The 21365-nt window shown below is 44.0% G+C and overlaps 1 long non-coding RNA gene across 1 annotated transcript in view; it reads left to right on the top strand.

Annotated features, from left to right (window-relative positions):
- Positions 1 to 20988, top strand: part of LOC117354754 — a 739456-nt gene extending 718468 nt beyond the window's left edge. The window contains exon 7 of the long non-coding RNA XR_004538239.1: positions 20656 to 20988. This is a non-coding gene — a long non-coding RNA (uncharacterized LOC117354754). The remainder of the gene's footprint in view (positions 1 to 20655) is intronic.
- Positions 20989 to 21365: the final 377 nt, after the last annotated feature.

Genomic DNA, 21365 nt, shown 5'->3' with positions numbered 1-21365 from the left:
AGATTTTTCAAACTATGGGGAACCACAAGTACAAGGGGACACTCAGAGAAATTGAAAGGGGAGAGGTTTAGAACAAACGCCAGGAAATTCTTTTTCACCCAGAGGGTGGTGGATACCTGGAACGTGATACCGGAGGATGTGATAAGCAGAAGCATGCTACAGGGCTTCAAAGAAGGTCTGGACAGGTACCTGGAGGACAAAGGGATAGTGGGGTACAGATAAGAGTAGAGGTAAGGTTATAGGGATAGGATTAGAGGTAATTTATAAAATTAGTCAGAGACCACTGTTCAGGCAGTGGGCCTGATGGGCCGCCGCGGGAGTGGACCGCTGGGCGAGATGGACCTCTGGTCTGCCTCAGCGGAGGCAACTTCTTATGTTCTTAGTGTGTGTATCTCTGTTCATACAGTATATGTGTCCTTCAGCAGATGTGTCTCTACCTCCTGTGTGTACATCTGTCTCTACCTGTGGGTCCATATCTGTATCTGTGAGCATAAGTGTATCTGTTTCGATTGATGCCAATAAAGTGACTTTGCTGCTCTGTAACTTTCCCGTGAGAAGTTCTTGTCTAATATCACTGCTCTCATTCTTCCGCTTAGGGTATCCCTTTTCAAAGATCATTATCTTGTAAGTCCAAGCTTTTGTTTTTCTGAACTATTGCCAAAGTCAAAAGTATTGAATTGGTGTTATTGTATCAGAAAATCATGCTCTTTGCAGCCACTCTATCTACATCTGTGTGGTATTTTTTTTGTGTGTGTGTGAGTATCTGGCTTCATATCTGTGTCTGTATTTCTGTATGTCTGTGTCTATATCTGTGAACATATGGCTGGCTGGCTCTATTGATTGATGCCAATAAAGTGACTTTGCTGATCTGTGACTTTCCCATGAGAAGTTCTTGTCTAATATCACTGCTCTCATTCTTCCCTTTAGTCTATATATTTCGTAAGTACAAGCTTTTCTTTTTCTGAACTATTGCCGAAGTCAAAAGTATTGAATGGATGTTATCACAAAACCTTGCTCTTTGTAGCCACTGTATCTACATCTGTGTGAGTGTGTGTATCTGTGTTCATACAGTATATGTGTCCTTCAGCAGTTGTTTCTACCTTCTGTGTGTACATCTGTCTCTACCTGTGTGTCCATTCTGTAACTGTGAATATATGTCTGTCTGTCTCTATTGATTGATGCCAATAAAGTGACTTTGCTGCTCTATGTCTTTCCCATGTGAGGTTCTTCTCTAATATCACTGCTCTCATTCTTTCCTTTAGCGGGATGTTCAGGTAAGTCCAAGCGTTTATTTTTCTGAACTATTGCCAAAGTCAAAAGTATTGAATTCATGTTACTGTATCAGAAAATCTTGCTCTTTGCAGCCACTGTGTCTACCTCTATGTGCATGTGAGTGTCTGGGTTCATTTATCTGTCTGTATGTGTGAACATTTGTGTGTTTATATCTTTGCCTCTATCGATTGATGCCAATAAAATGACTTTACTGCTCTGCTACTATTTATTATTATTTCTATTGCACTGAAAGGCATATGCAGCGCTGTACATTTTAACATACAATAGACAGTCCCTGCTCAGAAGAGCTTGCAATTTAATTTAAACAGGACATTTCAAGATTGGGGAGATTATGGTAGAGGAAATGGTATAGTAGGTCTAGGTATCTGAAAAAGTAGTTTTAGTCAAGAAAGCCTTGGCTTTTTAGCCCTTAGGGCAGTAATTTAAAAAAGTGTGATATTCTGACCTGTTTCTCACAGTTCTTCAGTGACAGAGAAACTGATTTCTTCAACTGCCAGTTTTTTGCCTGTGACAATGCCAGCAAAGAAACAGCTGATTTTTATGGCTCCCTCCCCTCAGGACCCTGCTTCGATCTGGTGGGAGAGGACAGCGTACATCCATCAAGGCTGACAAAAAAGTTTCAGCTCCAGCACGGCAGCAGAAGATTCCTTTGGCTCCCTCCCCTCAGGGCTCTGATTCAGTCCAGCAGGGGAGAGGAAGTGCCATTACAGCTCAACTGGATGCACCCCAGCATTGGTGAAATTATTGGAGCATTATGATTTTACCTCTAGGCAACTACTCAGTTTGCAAACCAAATGAGCTCTTCGTTTCCTCTACATCAGTTACTAAGAAACACAATAAAATGCAATATGATAGAACAGAGAAAGAACTCTCTCTCCTCTCCGATAGTACATTGCATTAATTTGTGCTACCCCAGAGTACATCTGATCCCTCCTGTGTCAATTGTGGATCCTAGAGAGCGACCTACAGATTCTGCATGGTGAATTTTCATCTTAATTCTTATTCAGGATGTTTCTGAAGCTGTATTTTGGTTCCAGTGCATAACGTTTTGCTGCACAAGAGCTCATATTCAACCCCCTGGTGGGGCATCAACTACGAGCTACAGTGGCTCCAATAGCTAACTTGAAATCCGCCCCAATCTAGAGTATTTACAAACCAGGAATCTAACAAAAATAATAACTTTATTTTTGTATACCACAAATACCACAAGCAGTTCAGAACGGTTTTCAGAGGAAGAGATTGTACATAGACAATGCAGTGCTGCTTGGACCACACTTTTGCTCCAGATATTTGCTTTTGACAATCAGTTTTATATATTCTCTTTGAATTATAGACTTTTTTCCACCTCCCATGTGCTTTTTCAGTTTGGGACTCACCATCAAGTGGGGTTGCATATCCCCTGCCTGTCTCCGGAGAAAGCAAAGTTGCTTATCTGTAACAGATGTTCTCTGTAGACAGCAGGGGAATACAACCACACTTGCTTGCTTCCATCCCCTCATCTCATCTTCTATTGCTAGGAAAAAAACTGACAGGCAGAGGGGAGGTGCTTGAGTAGTAGGGCAATCCTGCACATGCTCAGTAAGCTCAAAGGCTTACTGAAGCAAGGGGAGAGTACCGATGTCATTAGGCTCAGTCAGAGACTTCACCATCAAGTGTGGCTGCATTCCCCTGCTGTCTACAGAGAACACCTGCTACAGGTAAGCAACTTTGTTTTCTCAGTGCTTAGCAACAAGCCACATAATCAGAACACACCGCTTCTTAGCTGGGAAACTTTGCTTGTATAACCTTCAGTGGACATAAAAAATATAACAATTTAAGATGAGTACTCAAAAATATTGTCATGACCATGGAATTTTTAACCCTGGATGTCCAGTAGCAGTTGTAATAGTACACTAATCAGTCACATTCTCTGTAACAGCTGTTCCAGATATGAAGTTTAGGAGCAACCCCACACAAAACATTAAGTGCTATTAAGAGATGGGCATGTGAAGTCCCTTTAAATCATCTTTACCCCGATCGGTCAAAGACATACTAACCCTGTGGCTTTTCTTAATATCTTTAAACAAACTTCAGTTTCGCAAAATATCTCCCAGAGTTTTTCCCAGTCAAGCTGCTTAAAAAAAAGTACGATCTTACCTTATTTTCCCTGAGATAGAACAGAGTACGGCACCAAGCTGGTTGGCTGAAATAATCATATAAATAGGCTTTCTACCTCAGTTCTTAATTCTATTTCATAATAATAATAATAACTTTATTTCTTCTGTACCCCCATAATCTTACGACTTCTAGGCGGTTCACAGTGAAGAATTAGAGCATATAGAGGTAAGTAGGGAGGATGTCCTCAAACAGATAGACAGGTTAAAATGCGGCAAATCACCGGGCCCGGACGGGATCCACCCAAGGGTTCTGAAGGAACTAAGACAGGAAATAGCGGGCACAATCCAACATGTTTGCAACCTATCCTTGAAAACTGGTGAGGTGCCAGAGGACTGGAAATTGACAAATGTCACACCCATCTTCAAGAAGGGATCGAGGGGTGACCCCGGGAACTACAGGCCGGTGAGCCTGACTTCAATTATAGGGAAGATGGTGGAAGCTATGATCAAGGACGGCATTTGCGAGCACATCGAGAGGAATGGCCTACTGAGAACAAGCCAGCACGGATTCTGTAAGGGAAGGTCGTGCCTAACGAACCTTCTGTACTTCTTTGAGGGAATAAGCAGTCGGGTGGACAATGGGGAGCCCATAGACATCATTTACCTCGACTTTTAAAAGGCTTTCGACAAGGTGCCACATGAAAGGCTACTTAAGAAGCTGTGGAACCACGGGGTGGGAGGGGATGTGCACAGATGGATCAAGCACTGGCTGGCGGGTAGACTGCAGAGGGTTGGAGTAAAGGGTCAATATTCTGACTGGCGGGGAGTCACGAGCGGTGTGCCACAGGGATCGGTGCTGGGGCCTTTACTCTTTAACATATTCATCAATGACCTGGAAAAGGAGGCAAAGTGTGAGGTTATAAAATTCGCAGACGATACCAAACTGTGCGGCAGAGTTAGGACCAGGGAGGAGTGTGAGGACCTACAAAGGGACCTGGACAAGCTGGAAGACTGGGCAAACAAATGGCAAATGCGCTTCAACGTGGACAAATGCAAGGTCATGCATATAGGGAAAAAGAACCCGTTGTTCAGCTACAAATTAGGGGGGGTATTGTTGGGAGACAGCAGACTCGAGAGAGACTTGGGTGTGCTGGTGGATGCATCACTGAAGCCATCTGCACAGTGCGCAGCAGCCTCGAAAAAAGCCAACAGGATGCTGGGCATCATAAAGAAGGGCATAGCAACCAGAACACGGGAAGTCATCATGCCATTGTATCGAGCGATGGTGCGTCCACATCTGGAATACTGCGTTCAGTATTGGTCGCCACACCTGAAGAAAGACATGGCGGTACTTGAGAGAGTCCAAAGGAGAGCAACGAAAATGGTAAGAGGGCTGGAACACTGCTCATACGCCGAGAGACTGGATAGGCTGGGGCTCTTCTCTCTGGAGAAAAGGAGGCTCAGGGGAGATATGATAGAGACCTTCAAGATCATGAGGGGCATAGAGAGGGTGGATAGAGACAGATTCTTCAGACTGAAGGGGACAGCAAATACGAGGGGGCATTCTGAGAAACTGAAGGGAGACAGGTTCAAAACAAATGCAAGGAAGTTTTTTTTCACCCAAAGGGTCGTGGACACTTGGAATGCGCTACCGGTGGAAGTGATCAGGCAGAGTACGGTACAGGGATTCAAACAGGGATTGGATGGATTCCTGAGGGATAAAGGGATCGTGGGATACTGAGGGAAGAGCTGGGATGTAACACAGGTATAGGAAGTTAACCAGGTAATGAGTATAAACCAACCTGGTCGTGCATGTGCAAGACCGGAGGGTTAGGACTTCGATGGGAAGATAGGACTTCAATGAGAAACCAAGGTGGCAAGGGAGCCCCTTCTGATGATTCAGACAAGTCTTGACCTGTTTTTGGGCCACCGCAGGAGCGGACTGCTGGGCAGGATGGACCTATGGTCTGACCCGGCAGAGGCACTGCTTATGCTTATGTTCTTATGTTCTTATGTTCTTAAGAGATTAGAGAAAGAAATCTCACACAAAAAGTGTGGTTAAAAATAGTCAAAGCGTTGAGAAGTGTTTCTGCATCCTCTAAAATAATGGGACATCAGAAAGGCTTCCCCAATACAGGCGACTGGCCATTTTATTAGTATCATTAATTAATTCATTATTAAACATACCTAAGTGGGACATCTTCCAATCACAATCCATTGACAAATTGAAGTCACATGGTTTCTGAATTTTACTTTGCTAGTAATTTCCTTAGCAACAGTGACTTAAAACTCATCACATGCTATTGGTCACCTCTGTCAGTAGTAGAAGGAAGTGGACAACATGCTGAGGTCATGCTGACCCTTCAGACATGTTCTCTTCAACTACAAATATGGTTTTATAAACAAATGTGTGTGTGACTTTTAGCTCATTTGCAGGGCCTGTTATGTTATGGCTCCATTTCTTCCAGACATTAAACCAAAATATTTTGTTCTATGAAGGAAAAAGATGTACTCTGCGAACTCTGCTGTTTATACTTTGCTGTGTGTGTGAAGGATTTCTATTATTAGTGTCTTTTAAAGCCTTAACTTAAAGTGTATCTAATACATATGGGGGCCATATTAGTTATGGGGGCCCCCTTTATATTTTGCACAATACAACCATCCTCATCAGATGGGGAGCCAATGAAGTGACTTGAGGAGAGGGGTAATGTGAGAACAGCGGCTCTCACGGAATATGAGTCGTGCAGCAGAATTTTGAACTGAAGGAAGAGGTGACAGAAGGGGGCGCAGGAAACCTGAAAGAAGTATGTTGCAGTAGTCTAAGCATGAAGTGTTGAGAGTGACTTTCTGTGACTGTCAAATGAGATGTTCTTCTCTAATATCACTGCTTTCATTCTTCCCTTTAGCTTCGGGATGGTGAGATTCTGGTAAGTCTAAACAAAAGGAAGGGTTAAATGGTCATTTTTCTCAATGGAGGACAGTAAACAGTGGAGTGCCACAGGGGTATGTACTATGACCAGTGCTATTTAACTTATTTATAAATGATCTGGAATTTGGAATGACGAGTGAGGTGTTTAAATTTGCAGATGATACTAAACTATTCAAAGTTGTTAAAATGCATGTGGATTGTGAAAAATTGCAGGCGGACTTTAAAATAATTGGAGAACTGGGCATCCAAAAAGCAGATGAAATTTAATGTGGACAAATGCAAAGTGATGCACATTGGAAAGAATAACCTGAATTACAGTTACCGGATGCTAGGGTCCACCTTGGGGATTAGCACCCAAGAAAAGGATCTGGGTGTCATCGTAGACAATACAATGAAATTTTCTGCCTATTGTGCGGCAGCAGCCAAAAAAACAAACAGGATGCTGGGAATTATTTAAAAAGGGACCGTTAACAAGCCTAAGAATGTCATAATGTCCCTGTATCGCTGCATGGTGCAACCTCATCTGGAGTATTGCGTTCAATTCTGGTCTCCTTATCTCCTTATCTCAAGAAAGATTTAGGGTCCTTTTATCAAGTCGCGCTAGCGGGGTTAGCGCATCAGACATTTCATCATTCGCTAACCCTCGCGGTAAGCTAAAAAACTAACGCCTGCTCAATGGAAGTATTACGCCATTGAGCAAGTGTTAAATCCCTACCGCGCCTTGATAATAGGACCCCATAGTGGCAGTAGGAAAGGTTCAAAGAAGAATGACCAAGATGGTAAAGGGGATGGAACTCCTCTCGTATGAGGAAAGACTGAAAAGGTTAGGACTACACTAACTGAGCAGTTCAGGATCCTGGGGAGGAAACTGAAGCTGAGGACAAGGAGGATAGCCTTCTCGGAGATCCTGCCAGTACCGAGGGCAGATGCTAAGAGACAGACCGAGCTGCAAGCAGTAAACGGTTGGCTGAGGAGATGGTGCGAAGAGGAGGGTTTCCACTTTGTACGGAACTGGACAACTTTTTGGGGGAAGAACAAGCTCTACAGGAGGGACGGACTGCACCTGAGCACGGCTGAGACGAGGTTGCTGGCACGCAATGTCCAGAGCAGCATAGACTTGGCTTTAAACTGAGGAGAAGGGGAAAGCCGACAGTCGACCTGACCTCGACACATCGGACCAAAGTATCAAACAAGGATACTGAACCAGAAATTTGTAAAAGAGGGCTCGGGACTGAGAGGGAACTTTTGGGAAAAGGACACAAGGACGCAATGCAGGGAGCCAATGCACAAATGAACCTAGCAAGCAGAATTAAGAGAGAGCAACAGGAGCCAGAGGGTCATCCAAACATGGGGGAGCAGGCTGAGGACAACATAGACACACCGCAGGATGGGGATGAACACAACAAAGCTCCGGGGCTGGCAACCCATGAGGAGGTTGGCAGGGGCGCCAAACCACGAGGAAAACCAGCGGAAAAGGCAAACAACCAGGACTTAAATTGCCTATACACTAATGCTAGGAGCCTAAGAGCCAAAATGGGAGAACTAGAAGTCATAGCCAGTACAAAGGACCTGGACATAATAGGAGTCACAGAAACGTGGTGGACTGACGACAACAAATGGGATGTGGCCATACCAGGGTACAAACTCTACAGGAGGGACAGGACACACAAGAAGGGTGGAGGAATAGCGCTTTATATAAAGGACTCCATACCTTCAACCAGGATAGAAACAACAGTAAGGGCGGACGACTTGGAATCACTATGGATTAAGCTACCTGGAGGAGCTGGAGCAGACATAAAATTGGGCCTGTACTATCACCCACCTGGACAAACGGAAGCACTCGACCAGGACCTGGAGGCTGAGCTGAGGCAGATATGCAAAAGCGGAAGCGTGATGGTGATGGGAGACTTCAACTACCCTGGGATAGACTGGAGTATTGGACACTCAAACTGCATAAGGGAGACCAAATCCCTGGAAACCACGAGGGACTGTTTCATGGAACAGCTGGTCACGGAACCAACACGGGGGGATGCAACTCTCGACCTAATCCTCAATGGGCTAGGGGGACCTGCAAAGGAGGTGGCGGTGCTAGAACCCCTAGGAAACAGCGATCACAACATGATCCAGTGCAAGCTGGAAATTGGACCATCAAAGGTGAAAAGATCCACAGCGACAGCACTCAACTTCAAAAAAGGGAATTATGATGGCATGAGGAAACTGGTGGGAAAGAAACTCAATGGTAGCGAAAGGAAGATGGAGTCTGTAGAAAAAGCCTGGTCCCTACTCAAGGGCACGGTGCAAGAGGCACAGAACCTGTACATCCCCAGATTCAGGAAGGGGTGCAAAAAAAAACCGAACAAAAAACCCAGCGTGGATAACAACTGCAGTGAAAAAGGCGATAAGGGACAAGAAAGCATCGTTCAAAAAATGGAAAAAGGACCAAACAAAGGACAACCAAAAGGAACACAAAGAACACCAAAGGAAGTGTCACCGTGTGGTTAAAAAAGCTAAAAGGGAATATGAGGAGAGACTGGCGGGGGAAGCAACAAACTTCAAATCGTTCTTCAGATATGTGAAGGGGAAGCAACCGGCAAGGGAAGAAGTGGGGCCATTGGATGATGGAGACAAAAAAGGAGTGGTAAAAGAGGAAAAAGAGATAGCAGACAGGTTAAATAAGTTCTTCACGTCAGTCTTCACGAGGGAGGATACATCCAATATTCCGGAACCGGAGGACATCGTAAATGGGGATCGGGATGAAAAGCTGGTCCAACTAGAGGTAAGCCAAGAGGATGTCCTCAGGCAGATAGACAGACTAAAGAGCGACAAATCGCCAGGTCCGGACGGCATTCACCCAAGGGTACTCAAGGAACTAAGGAACGTAATAGCAGAGCCACTTCGCCAAATATGTAACCTATCCTTAAAAACTGGAGAGATCCCGGAGGATTGGAAAATTGGAAATGTCACACCCATCTTCAAGAAGGGTTCAAGGGGGGACCCGGGGAACTACAGGCCGGTGAGCTTGACCTCGGTACCGGGAAAAATGATGGAAGCACTGATTAAGGACAGTATCTGTGAACACATAGAAAACAATGGACAGCTAAAGTCGAGCCAGCACGGCTTCTGCAAGGGTAGGTCATGCCTCACAAACTTATTGTACTTCTTTGAGGGGGTAAACAGACAGGTGGATAAAGGGGAATCCATTGACATCATTTACCTTGACTTTCAAAAAGCCTTTGACAAGGTACCGCACGAAAGACTGCTTAAAAAGCTGTGGAGACACGGGGTGCAAGGGGAGGTCCACCTATGGATCAAAAACTGGCTGGCAGACAGGAAACAGAGGGTTGGAGTGAAGGGCCATTACTCAGACTGGCATGGAGTCACGAGCGGAGTTTCGCAGGGGTCGGTGCTGGGACCGCTCCTGTTCAATATATTTATTAATGACCTGGAGGCGGGAACAAATTGCGAAGTTATTAAATTTGCGGATGACACCAAACTCTACCGCAGGGTTGAAACCATGGAAGACTGCGAAGATCTGCAAAGGGACCTAACGACGCTAGAAAAATGGGCCAAAAAATGGCAAATGAACTTTAATGTAGGGAAATGCAAGGTCATGCATGTAGGGAAAAAGAACCCGATGTTCAACTACAAAATGGGAGGATCACTGCTAGGGGTAAGTAACCTTGAAAGAGACCTGGGAGTGATGGTGGACACGTCTTTAAAGGCGTCGGCACAGTGCGCCACAGCCTCAAGAAAAGCAAACAAAATGTTGGGTATCATTAAGAAGGGTATCACGACCAGGACAAAGGAGGTCATCCTGCCACTGTATCGTGCAATGGTGCGACCGCATCTGGAGTACTGTGTCCAGTATTGATCGCCGTACCTCAAAAAGGACATGGCGGTACTTGAGGGAGTCCAGAGAAGAGCAACTAAACTGATAAGAGGTATGGAAAACCTCTCATATACTGACAGACTGAAAAAGCTGGGGCTGTTCTCCCTGGAAAAGCGGAGACTTAGAGGAGACATGATAGAAACCTTCTATTAGGCAGGACAGGAAGAAAGCTGAGGGCTCCCTCTCAGGAAAACCTGCCTGGCTCAAGCAGGAATAATGGCTGTACACCCATGGAGGTTGAAGAATCTGGAACCTTACCAGATTTAACAGCAGCTGAGGAGGAGACTCCTATGGAGCTTCAAATGGAGCCTCCTATTGAAGGGGTATGTGAAACCAGTGAACCGATGGAGGTGGGAGTAACAATCAGATCGGACTAAGCAAAGACTGTGAGTTTTTGTGGATTTCTAATTTTTTGTGACTGGATTCTTTTACCTGCTCCCAGTCATTTTTCGAAATTGTGAAACTCAGAGTGAGTGGGGGGGGGGAAGTTTGCTGACACCCGGGAGGGAGTTTTGAAAGCTGTATGTGCGCTTTTTGGAAAGGCAAACAGACCATTCCTCTGTACCCAGCCCGGATATATTGTTAGGCTGGAGGTTTCTTTTTGGTTCATGGTTTTGAGAACTGTTTGGGGAGTTCTGAACTGCACTTACCTGAGCTCTGCTTGGGAGCAGGCTTAGGTGGAAAAGAAACTTTGGGAAAAGTGAGAAATCCTGAAAGCTGCCAGAATTTTTACTCTGGCCTTTTTTTCTTTTGTTCTGGACATTTATTGGTTTGTTAAGCTCGGAGCCATTCTGATTTGTGGAACATTATGACTTTATTTTGAACAGTAAATTTTGCATATTGCCATTCTACAGCCGTGTTTATGTTTGATTCCAATTCCTTGATAAAACCTGCAGGATGACTCCAGTCCAGGTCACATGCCGGTGTATGTGGCCACCGAGAGCACTGCTGAGTCCCGGTTTAGGGCTGCAGTAGGCTACAGGATATGGGAGTTGGCAGTATTGGAGAAGGGTACCGACAGGAGGGACTTGTCTGACGAATGAAGTTCCTGGGGAAGAGTATAGGGAGTAATAAGAGAGGAGAGATACTGAGGAACTGCAGAGTGAGTACACTTGAATGTCAGTAAAGGGAGCTTGAATTGTATGCGGAGATGGACAGGGAGCCAGTGAAACAACCTGAGGAGAAGAGTAATGTGTGTATAATGACCCCAACAGAATATGAGGTATGCAGCAGCATTTTAACCAGATTGAACGGGAGAGAAATGGCTTAGCGGAAGACCCGCAGGAAGTGCATTGCAGTAATCCAGATGATAGGTGACGAGAGCATGGATGAGGGTCTTGGCAGCGTACTCTGAAAGAAAAGGATGGATTTTAGCAATATTATAGAGAAAGAAATGACAAGTTTTAGCAGTCTGTAGGATATGCAAGGAGAAGGAGAGTGACAAGTCAAAGATGACCCCCAAGGTTGAGAGCTGAAGAGATGGGAGGATGAAAATGTTATCCACTAATATAGAGAAGGGGGGAAGAGGAGAGGTGGGTTTAAGAGGAAAGAAAAGGAGTTCAGTAATAGAAACATAGAAGATGACGGCAGAAAAGGGCTACAGCCCATCAAGTCTGCCCACTCTGCTTACCCACCCCCTGTCTATGCCCTAATGACCCAATTTCCTTCTCTTGACCCTCGTAGGGATCCCACATGGGTATCCCATTTATTCTTAAAGTCTGGCACGCTGTCTGCCTCGATCACCTGCACTGGAAACTTGTTCCAATGATCAACCACTCTCTCTGTTTAATTTTAGATGGTGACAAGACATCTGGATAAGAATATCAGAGAAGCAGGCCAAGACTCGGGTCTGGATTCCTGTAGAAATTTCAGGTGTAGAGAGGTAGATTTGCGAGTCATCAGCATAGACGTGGTACTGGAACCGGTGAGAAAAATTAGAGCACCATGAGGAGAAAAGAAGAGGTCCCAGTGGCAGATCATGAAAGTCAGCCAGGGATGGGGTTTGACACACCTTACAGGGCATAACAAGAGAGAAGTGAGGGTGTCCAGTTCGGAAAAGACAATAGTATTATAGGAAGACTTGCTTCATTCACAGCATATGACATAGCATAGTGCTTGAAATTGGGGGGGGGGGGGGGAGACCATCGCAAAGAGATTACATAGGTCAATAGACTGAAGATTCCTGAAATAATTGGTGAGGATCGATCATTTCTGGGGTCATGAAGGATATGAAATCATGGTCAGAGAAGGGAAGAGTCTAGGTAGAAAAGTTGGCAATGGAGCAGTTGGAGAGGATGACAAGATCAAGGCAGTGGCCTTTTTGGTGTGTAGGGCTGCTGCAGCACAGCTGGAGATTGAAAGAGGATATTAGAGCAAGGAACTTTGAGGTGTAGGAGTTGGTAATGTTCTCAGCATGAATGTTAAAAATCACCAAGGATGAGGGAAGGTGACCAAGGTTCAAGAAAAAATGGAGAGCCAGGAGTCAACATAACGTAACAAATTCACTTATATATTGCAGTAGCCTCTCAGTTCAATGGGGTTAACAACAATCAAGAGAATGTACTGTGACAAACCCAAGTCCATTTCGAGTTTTTCCTATAACAAACCCAAGTCCGTCTTGGGTTTTGTCCCAGAGTTAGTGAGAAAATACACTGAGCCCCGATGTAAGAGAGCTAATCAGGTAGAAAGCCAATCTACAGAATTAGCTGACCACTGCTTAGAGAGATTGTGTCAGATGAGGCATGGCCAGAAAAGGATAGGCTGGAAAGTTGTACTCAGTTTAAATCTGTTCCTGCCACTACTAGAGTTTTGCTACCTTTCCAACAGCCTGTCCCTGTTTAAGCCAGGGCTAGAAAGAATCCTGCCTGTAATCAAAGGGAGCAGGCTGGTATGAGAAAAGCCTTTCCCCCACCCAGGCTTAGGGGGAGTGGCTCTCCACAGCTGAAGAGGAAGGGGTGAGAGGCAACCGGGAGAAAGACAAGCAGGACAGAGGTCAGCTAGAGCTGAGCTGAGCCAAGAGGTGAGTAAGTTCCTCTCTCCCCAGCCAGAGGAGGCTGGTGACACAGACTGGCAAATGTTTGATACAGAGGAGATATGTTCTTTCTCTGAGCTTTGGGAGTAGGATTAGGGAGAAGCCATAGACATTCAAGAAAGCCGGGTGGGTAATGGAGTGAAACACAGGAGTTTTGGCTTCTGCCTACAGTTTTTGAGCTTCCAGTTCAACTCTATTTTGTTGTGAGAGAGTTTAGGTTCTCACGTGAAAATTGAACTTTGAATCTTACCTTAAAGCCTTGAGGGTTTGCTTCCAACAAATGTGGGTATGATTTCCCGGCTACTTGCCAAGCTAAGCAATTACGTTGCTCCCTCTCAGGGAAACATATGGACGATACTTGCATTTAGCCAGGACAGTGATTTTGAATGAAAGCTTCACTACAGGCAAGACCGAGATAAGTTTGATAGTGCCTATGTTTCCGAGCACTTTTTCTGTTCCTAGAAAAACAGTTTATTCGCAGAAAAAGTATGCTAAAGTAAAAGCCATGTGAAATTCCTGCTACAGAAGGGGGAGAGTAACAGCCCATCTCCACCTCCATGGCCAACCGGGTGAGACGTATGGGAGAAGTGGTAACATCCATGAGATAGGAAAGTGACTGAAGCAGAGTCTTCAAGGCAGAGCCATCTAGTGCAAGCAGATGGAAAGAATGAGAGATGGAGAGAAAACAATTTTGATTCGATTCAATTTGGCCAGTTGAATCGATTTTTTCAATTGAATTCAATTTCAGTGACACAGCTTTTTAAATTTAACTACATGAACATCCAATTCTGTTCTTATGCTGGATATGTGCAAAATTTCTCCCTCTCTTCTGCATGCTTCTCTCGCACCCCTCCACCCCTTTCTACCTCTTTGTTGTATCTTTCCCTTCCTCTTCTCCATCCCATGTCCAACAATTCTTCCTATTTCCTCTCCCCCCATGCAGCAGCTTTCCATCCCTCCCTCCCATCCCCTTCAGTAGCCAGAGAGAGCCACAAGCCCACTGGAAGTGGAAGGCAATTCAACCTGGTAATGATCTTTGGGGACCCAGCTATGTCTAACACCACTCAGGCAAGATACACATTGCAAATATGACACATTCTAATCACAAAATAAAAAAGATTTAAAAAAAAAATCTTTTGTTCTGTATTCATTTTATTTTTCAAATCAAGTTGGTCCCAGTCTCTGATTTCTGCTTCCCTCTATCGTCTCTTAGCTCAATCACCAGGATCTCCTGTCCATTTAACATTTCTTCTCTCAACATGTTCATCCTCCATCTCCCTTCTCTGTGTTCCTATAGTTCCTTGTCCAGTATCACGGATGTGTTCATATCCCCACATCCATCCTCACCCCTCTATCTCTAGCTTCTCTGTCCAGCATCAACGCTTGTGTCCCTATGTCCCTTCTATGTCCAGCATCTCCCTGAGTCCCTGTTCTCCTCAAAAAAATCTAGTGTCTGCACTCTGTATCCATATATCCCCTTCCCCATGTTCAAAATGGTCTCTTTCTTCCCACCTCTCGTGACAAGTATTATCCCTCTGTGGTCATACTCCATCCCATACAGCATACAGCATACAGTTTCACTGCCTTACGCCCATCATGTTACCTGTGTTTCCTCTGAGTCCATCTTCTCCCCTCTCTTCATCACCCACACCACCCATCTCTCTTCTCTCTTCTCTCTTCTCCAACCCCACCCATCCAATTTCTGATTCTCTCTCTTCTCTTCCTTCAGCATCTCGCTCTTCCTGCCACTGTGGGTTAATCAATTGTCTCCCTTTCCTCAACCCCTTGGTCTGGCATCTTTCTCCCTTCTCTGCAGTAGCATGCGGTCAGGGCCTTCAGGAGATTTACCTCACCCCCATAAGGCCCAGAGCGCTCTGCTCTGAATATGATTGGTTGAACAGTATATTGTTTAAACAATATAATATACATAATTGATTTTCATATTATCATGTAGTTATAAAGTACTTTTAATCTTTTAATCTATACTTATTTTAGTTTATATTGTGGTTTTTTATTCATTAGTTTTATGCTTGTATTAGTTACTTAGAATTATATTATGTATGATATTATTATATTGTATGCTGAGTACCTATTGTGTAAACTGCTTTGAACTGCTGGGTAGGTGATATATAAAAATAAATTATGATTAATTATTATTACCTTCAGCACCCAGCACCCATCTCCCCACAGGTCCAGCATTGTGTTGGTTGGCCTGACACCCATAATTCACTGAAATACCATGGAGGGGTGAGGGAGGAAAAAGGACTGAGAGATATGTAATCCTTGGTAGCTGGTGTGCACTGCCTCTGGGTGGGCTTTAGGTGAAACTGGGTGGGCCTGGGACCTTCCGTGGCTATGCTCCCGGTACATGTGTCTGTTCTTGTCTGCATTCACTATCTGTTAGCGTGTGTGTGTGTGCACAGACGTGTTCATAGGTGTCTGCACACCTCCATTGATTGATGCCTTTGCTGACAGAACAGTGACTTTACTGCTCTTCTCTAAAATCTCTGCTCTCGTTCTTCCCTTTAGATAAAGGATATGGAGGTAAGTCCAGACTTTTGTTCTTCTCAACTGTTGTAGATTTCAAAACCGCTTCTTTTTTGGAGTTAGTGTGTCAGCAAAACTTGCTCTTTGTAGCAACTGTGTCTAGCTCTGTGTCTGGCGTGTGCGTGTGTGTGCATGTACAAGTGTTGCTGTGTGGATATCTGTGAGAATCTTTGTGCCTCTACTGGTTGATCCCTTTGAAGTGACTTTGCTGCTTTTCTCTAGAATCTCACTCTCCTTCTTCCCTTGTACCTGGTTTGTTTCTTTTTTCTTGCAGAAAGCTCTTCTGAGAAACAAGAAATCCCATGGGACATAATTGCTGGTAAATCCAACTTCCTCTTGTTAGGTATATTAGCAATTTGAGCATAGGTAAAAGACAGCAATTACCAATCATTTAGCCACCTCCTTCTCTCTGGTTTTCTATCACTTTCAGGAGTATATTCTTTCAAACATTCATCTTGGCCTCTGATTCCCCTCCTCTCTCTGGTCTATGAAACAAGGTAGAGGAAGGAGGAAGGTTCCCTCCATCTTGCCCCTCCCTCCACCGCTCGACGCCACTCCAGTCCCCCCTAGAACAAAAAAATAATCCTACCCATACTAGAAAAAAAACCTCAAAAGCAATACAACTCACTCCAAACCTTCTCACATACATACCAACCAACCCACACCTCTCAACTCCACAAAATGAAGATTTCAAAACAGGAACAGTCATCATCCTGTTACTCTTGATCCTAACAAACCGGAAAGCAAAAGGAAACTATAACTCTCCTATTCCAGTTTTAGTAACAAGTAATAGAAACCACCACCCAGCAGGGAGATACCATATAAACATGGTTGACTGCTCCTCCTGCATGCACCACAGGATTCCCCAGACCTGGGGGAGAAGACCTACAAACGCCTCCCGAAACCATCCCAGGAACAAACCAACCCCCCAAGCAAACTACCTCATCTACCCAAAAACTTCAAGTAACACTAAAAGAGAATTTACATCAATAAAATGCGCATACGTGAACATCAGATCCCTAGGCCCAAAACTGAGATTATAAGGGACTGGATAGAAACAGAAAAACTAGGATGCCTCTTCCTCACAGAAACATGGCTACCTCAGATGCCGACCCCAGAATAACAGAAGTGTGTCCACAAGGCTACAAAATACAAGTAGTTTGCAGAGACAAAAAATGAGGCTGAGGACTAGCCATCCTAGCCAAAAACACTCTAAATATAGCCCTACAGGACAAAGCCTCCATCCCACACATGAATCTACTCTCATGCCAACTATCGAGCCCCACACTGCAAAGGAACACTTAATATGCCTACTTTGCTACATAACACCAGGAATATGGAACTTAGCAAAATCAGAATTTGAAGAATTTATTCTCAGAATCTCCCTCATATCAACATATAACCTAATCCTAGGCAATCTTAACCTGCACCTAGAAGACGAATCTTCCAATCAAACAGAAAACCTCTTTGCATTCCTCAAAACTCTTTCCTACAGAATCCTGGACCCACAAACCACACACGAAAAGGGCCACCAAATCGACATAGCTGCCTTCATGTCCCAAACGTCCACCACACAAGACATACACACCACAAATGGAACTTGGTCTCGCACCCTCTGGTCAGACCACTAAAGATACACCTTCAAAATCAATTGGACACGGCAAAACCAAGCAAAATAACCAAAGCTTAACATATAAAACACACAACAAGATCGACCCACTTAAATTCTGGAATAAAGTAGACACCATGATCCAAGATGGCAACCCCAAGGATTTCCTAAACCATCGGTGCACTCTAAGCACAGCCATCCTTGACGACATGACACAACCACAAAGAAAAACCAGAATCTGCAGATGCTCAGACAAATGGTTTGACAACGAACTACTACAACTCAAACGACAATGCAAATGTCTTGAAAGAGAATGGTGAAAAGACAACCAAGAACACACAAAAACAACCTGGACAATACTGAACAAACAGTACAAACAAAAGCTAAAAGAAAAAAATATAGTAACATAGTAACATGGTAGATGACAGCAGATAAAGACCCGAATGGTCCATCCAGTCTGCCCAACCTGATTCAATTTAATTTTTTTTTTTTTTTTCCTTAGCTATTTCTGGGCGAGAATCCAAAGCTTTACCCGGTACTGTGCTTGGGTTCCACCTGCCGAAATCTCTGTTAAGACTTACTCCAGCCCATCTACACCCTCCCAGCCATTGAAGCCCTCCCCTGCCCATCCTCCACCAAACGGCCATACACAGACACAGACCGTAGCAAGTCTGCCCAGTAACTGGCCTAGTTCAATATTTAATATTATTTTCTGATAAAATCATACTACTAAATAAAATCATACTACACCATTCAAATAGGCACAGAAATCCAAGACACCAAAAAACTTTTCAAACTACTAAAGGAACTCACAGACACCAAACCCTACCTAGACACCAATACTGCACCTCCCACCACAGCAAACCAACTGACTGAATTCTTCAGAAACAAAATCTCAACAGCCAGAAACACTTTCACTGGGACCCAAACCATCTCGACAAAATCTCACTACCACCCATAGAAAAAGAGGTCTACGCAGCAGACAGAAATTGATCAGACTTCCCAAACTTACAATGGCCCAACCTAGAAATACTCTACAACAAATGCAATCATGTAGCCTGTGACCTCAACCACTGCCCCATAACTGTTAAAAGCAGCCAGCACTAAATTCCGCACCCACCTTATGCGGTGGATCAGTTACATGCTAACAGAGGGCCAATTTCCACAAGATCTATCCGAAATCATCATAACACCTATCCTGAAAGACTCAAAGGGAAAAACAGACCATCCATCCAATTATAGACCTATAGCCTCCATACCGCTTTACATCAAACTAATGGAAGGCCTCGTAGCAAAACTTCTCACCAAATATTTGAAAACCACAACATACTCCACCCCTCACAATAAGGCTTCAGAGGCAACTACAGCACAGAAACACTATTAGTCTCCCTCTTAGACACAGCCAAACAACACCTAAGTAAAGGCAAAAAAAATGCTACTCATACAACTCGATCTCACAGCGGCATTTGACCTAGTAGATCACAGCATCCTACTACAAACACTAGAGGCAATAAAAATCCCAGGCAAAGTCTACAATTGGTTTGAAGGATTCCTCTGCTCAAGAAAATACAGAGTTAAAGCAAACAAGGAAGAGTCGGAATCCTGGAACAACCCCTGCGGAGTCCCCCAAGGCTCCCCACTATCTCCAACACTCTTCAACCTTTACATAATCACACTTGGCACATGCTTACATGAAATAGGCCTAACTTCATACAGCTATGCAGATGACATCACCATCCTTCTGCCTTTCAACCAAATCAACCCCAACACAATGAACAAACTACACACTGCACTAGAAACAGTGTCAAAATGGATGAGAGACCACAAATTAAAGCTAAATCAAGACAAAACCAATTTCTTACTTCTAGAAAAAAACAAAACCACAACCATAACAAACCTAGAAATAGACTCCATCACATATCCCATACAACCCAACCTAAAACTGCTGGGAATAATGATAGACAAAGGCTGCACCATGCAACTTCAAATCAGCAAAAACAATCCAGAAGGCATTTGCAACCATGCGCAACCTAAGGCAAATCCGAAAATACTTCAACAATGAACAATTCAAACTCTTGGTACAAGTGCTAATCCTAGGACTCATGGACTACTGTAACATCCTATACCTGTCATTCCCAACCAACATGCTAAAATAATTACAAACAGTCCAAAATACAGCTCTTAGATTGATTTACTCCATGAAAAAATATGACCACATTACCACCGCCTTCCGAGATTCACACTGGCTTCCAGTACAAGCAAGCATACAATACAAATTCTACTGCACCCTATTCAAAGCCCTAAATGGAAACGGACCAAGCTATCTGAGCAACCGCCTAATAAGGAAAAATACATCCAGACCAAGGAGAATTCATGCACCCTTTACTACCCACCAATCAAAGGTATACAAAGAAAAAAAATATACGATGGACCATTAGCCACCAGAGCAGCGAAACTAGACTGCCTCCTCTCCAATCTGATGTCTATAACGCCCAACTACAAAACATTCAGGAAAAAACTTAAAACCTTTCTATTCAAGAAATTTATCAAATGATCTATCTAAACCTGATTGACCCTCCACGCATACTACCAGGCCAACCCTTGTTGTAAACTGCCTAGAATTGAAAGGTATTGGCAGAATAGAAGACACCAATGTAATGTAATGTACAGAGCAGGAAAGAAACCGGTCTTTATTAGAGATCTACTGTATGAACACCCAGAGCATGAAAAAGCAGGAAGTATTAATGTAATCCAAAATAAAAGTTCTGCATTCAGACCTAAACAGAAGATTTAGAATCAGAAAATAATATTAAAGATTGAACTAGGCCAGTTACTGGGCAGACTTGTACGGTCTGCGTCTGTGTATGGCCGTTTGGAGGAGGATGGGCAGGGGAGGGCTTCAATGGCTAGGAGGTTGTAGATGGGCTGGAGTAAGTCTTAACAGAGATTTCGGCAGTTGGAACCCAAGCACAGTACCGGGTAAAGCTTTGGATTCTCGCCCAGAAATAGCTAAAAAGAAAAAAAATTAAATAAAAAAAATTAAATTGAATCAGGTTGGGCAGACTGGATAGACCATTCGGGTCTTTATCTGCCGTCATCTACTATGTTACTATGTTACTATGGTACTATGTTACCTAATCAATGTGTTCTTGAAGCAACTCCCATTTCAATACTGATCACGATAATCCCTTCAGAAAGATTTTGTGTTTTTCTCTCAGATTGCCTCTGCTCAGTATTTCCTTGTCTTTTTCTCTCTTCTAGAAGGTCCTGGCCTCGCTATCAGCCAAAGGAATGTGCCAAATGGCCACCGTAGAATCCTCTCTGTACTCTTCTCTTCCATACAAGGGATCTTCTTCCATATCATCTAGCACTTGAAGTCTATTATTCTGTAGAGATGTCTCATGATTCTGCTGTCCCTTGTTTCGCTTCCTCAATAAAGTAAAAGCATTCACATTCCTGGTTCTACTTCCTTCATCTCTTGAGACATGAGTTATCACAAGTACAATTACAATATTGCACAAGTTCTGTGTGGATTACAGAGACAAAAGCTGGTCAACCTGAATAAAACATGAATTTGTGCAGACTGGTGAACCCGTTTCCCCCTTTAACCCTGGTTTCTAGGGTAATAGAGAAAGGGTGAGATTCTTGTCTCAAATATGTAGCCACCCCCTGAGTCAGTGGAAGGGGCAGTGGGGTCATGTATCCTGCTTAGGAGATCCCAGAGTTTGAAATCACCCTCCCTCTCCAGGTGGCAAAACATGTCACACACCAGACTGGGCTTCACAAATACTTATGTTTATTGCTTCATTGGGGAAGCAGCTGTAGATGAAAAGTTATAGTAGACACTGTTTAGTCAAGCAGGTAAATAAAGCCGTCCTCTCAAGATGGATGGCCTAGACTGAAACATCTTGAAAGGACTTTCTTAAGAGATTTTACTCCACAGGTGACCCTTGAGGGGAGGAATTCTGGCC

This window comes from Geotrypetes seraphini, chromosome 2 (genome assembly GCF_902459505.1).
Source record: "Geotrypetes seraphini chromosome 2, aGeoSer1.1, whole genome shotgun sequence".
NCBI classification, from domain to species: domain Eukaryota; kingdom Metazoa; phylum Chordata; class Amphibia; order Gymnophiona; family Dermophiidae; genus Geotrypetes; species Geotrypetes seraphini.
Note: the sequence above shows the minus strand (reverse complement) of the source record. Positions and strands in the feature narration are given on the sequence as shown.